This window comes from Tarenaya hassleriana, unplaced genomic scaffold, assembly GCF_000463585.1.
Source record: "Tarenaya hassleriana unplaced genomic scaffold, ASM46358v1 Cleome178, whole genome shotgun sequence".
NCBI classification, from domain to species: Eukaryota; Viridiplantae; Streptophyta; class Magnoliopsida; order Brassicales; family Cleomaceae; genus Tarenaya; species Tarenaya hassleriana.
In genome coordinates this window covers 84,456-87,396 of record NW_010965198.1, presented here as the reverse complement: position 1 = coordinate 87,396, position 2,941 = coordinate 84,456, and the positions used below count along the sequence as shown (strand labels likewise).

The 2,941-nt window shown below is 38.9% G+C and overlaps 1 pseudogene; it reads left to right on the top strand.

Annotated features, from left to right (window-relative positions):
* Positions 1 to 738: 738 nt before the first annotated feature.
* On the top strand, positions 739 to 2,673 carry LOC104810242 (annotated as a pseudogene).
* The last annotated feature ends 268 nt before the right edge of the window (positions 2,674 to 2,941 follow it).

Here is a 2,941-nt window from a genome sequence, read left to right as displayed (position 1 = left end):
ATATAAATACATATACATGTATATATATGTATTCATATCTATGTACAAATACAAATATAAACATATATACTCCTATATATATATATACTTGTATTTATTTTAATTTTAAATTAAAAAAAAATCGATTTTTTTTTCATATTTTTCGGAATTTTTAAAAAAATATGACGTGGCATGCTGATGTGGCAAAAAATCTATGTGGCGTGCCACGTCAGCCGCCACGTGGCGTGCCACGTCAGCGGTTAACGGACACTTAACACCGTTTTCGGATTGTGTAGGAAATTGCAGTTAAATCGGGTAGTTCGTGTATCAATTTGGCACATTTGATAATTTGATGTAGTTTTTTGTCAAATTAAAAATTCGTGTAGAAAAATGTCACATTTTACAAAGTTGGTGTAGGAAAATGTCATTTTCCCTCCAAAATATAAATAAACCGCGCAGCGGATATCTACTAGTATTTTCAAAGAAAAGGTTTGGCCTTTGCAGAAGAAAAGGCGCCTAGCCAAATTCCAGTTAAACCCAAAACAAACGTGAGCCCTTAAACCGTTGGGGGCAAAAGTGAGAAGAAACGAAAACCCTAAATTTCTTTGTCTTCGCCCGACAAAAATGATCTCCGACCCTTTTCCGGCTCTAATTTCGATTCTTAATCTGATTTTTTCCTCGAATTTGATTTTTTCCTCGAAAGTTTATAGCTTTTATCCTTTTGATAATCTGTCACTGAGAAAATTTGGTAACAGTATCTCCAAATCGTGGCAATGGTGGTTCCTAAAGAACTTGAAGTTATGGTGAAGGAATCAGTTGCTGTATCTCCGTTGGCTACTCCTGTTCGTCTCCAGTTTCAAGTTCCTGATCTGACGATTCCAATTAGAGTGAGTTTTGTTTTTTCCTTATCTCGTTTTCTGCTTGGTTCCCGAGAAAATTCGAATTGTATTCTTGATTTTGATATGTGATTTGGATATGCAATTGATTCGAATTCAATGTGAGATGCTACTTTGATCTCTTTTTGCACCGATTAACGTCTTGGATTGAGGTGGTCGAGACATTGTTCTTAATGGATCGATGACATTGATAGACATCAACATCGCCTTAATCCCAAGTTTATCTGGGATAGACACGGCAAAGAATCATCTATCGTTTGTCATTTGTGAGTCGTTGTTGTCTCAGTTATGCTGTTTGTTTCAGGATTTTTTTCAATTCTAGAGAAGCCCGTGAATTTCTTAGCGGGGCTTTAGCGGGGGCCATGACGAAAGCTGTTCTTGCTCCATTAGAGACAATAAGGTTTGCATTGTCCCTTGTTATCTCCAGCTCTTGTTCATAAGCAGCGCTTTAGTGTCACCTCACGGGCATGTATTGAAATACAAGCTGATGTAGAACTTATACTTGAGACCTTAACCAATGTTGCGACGTGCAAAGTATTGCAGGACAAGAATGGTTGTTGGTGTTGGGTTCAAAAGCATTTCGGATATCTTTCTCGAGGTCATAGAGATGCAGGGTTGGCAAGGTCTTTGGGCAGGCAATGCAATTAATATGATTCGAATAATTCCCACACAAGCAATAAATGAAGCGTGCCATGACATCAGCACAAGAGAAGTTCATTCAGATTGAGTATCCGGAGATTAAATTGGGTGAAATTAGTTTCAGTCCTTCCCTGTCATAGATCTCGCCTGTTGCGGTGGCTGGCGCAGCTGCAGGTATTGCTAGTACGCTTGCATGCCATCCTCTCGAAGTTCTGAAGGTATGTATTTTATTTCTTTCGTGGACTTTGTATATCATATACAAACCCTTTCTGAAACATCATCACTATGTCTGTCTCTGTATTTGTTCTCTTCATAAACCCAAGAGAGTTCTTATGAAACATGACCACCAATGTCTCTCTTTCTATGTAAACCCTAAAGAATATTTATGAAACATGCCCATTTAACCTAAGTTTCTCGATCCTTTTCAGGATAGGTTGACTGTGAGCCCTGAATTGTACCCGAGCTTAAACATCTCAGTTGGAAAGATCTTCAGGGAGGATGGAATTGGTGGATTTTACGCCAGCTTATCACCTACACTAGTGGGGATGCTCCCTTTACAGCACTTGTTATTATTTCATGTATGACAAAATGAAGACCTCTTACTATAAATCTAAGAAGAAAAAGTCTTTAAATCGTCCGGAGATGCTCATTCTCGAATCTGTAGCGGGTGAACAAGAAACTTATCACTACGGTTTTCTCCCTACGTATTGGCATATTTATTTAGCTAGAATCTGGCAATTAAAACAGACCCGGATGGATTTCGTGATTGGAATCAGGCCTAACTGCAAGCATGACAAGTTTTCCGTTGGAAGTGGCAAGGACACGGCCGCTGATGGGAGCTCTGCAGGGAAAATGTGCACCTCACATGGCAGCCGCCTTACAGGAGATAGGGAGGGAAGAAGGTCTTATGGGATTGTACCGCGGCCAGGGAGCGAGTTGTCTGAAAGTCATGCCTTCCTCAGGGATCACTTGGATGTTTTATGAAGCCTGGAAGGATGTATTGCTTGCTGACAGCCGACTTCTATAACAAAACAACCCAACAAAGAGTTAAACTCAGTTACTTCTTAAGTCGTTTGTCGTGAGCCTGTGATTCGGTTATGTAAAGAATGGTGGCTTCGTTTTTGCATTGGATGTCTTCTTACCAACACCCCAAAGAAAAGTTCCGTTTTTTCTCTTCTTTTCGAATATACTCCAATTTCTCACCTTAACTTTATAAAATGATTTTTATGAGCGATTCTTGTAATTTCTGGTGATTTTTATAATTATATTTGAATTTTCAAGCACAGTGTTAAAACATATGAACCTTTACATTTTGTACATATTAGTAACCCGCGCATACTCAAGAAAGCATCATGGAAAATAGAACGTTGATGTCATGGTGAAGTATCTCTCACATGTAACTGACGTGGTTAGTTGTAGATATCATG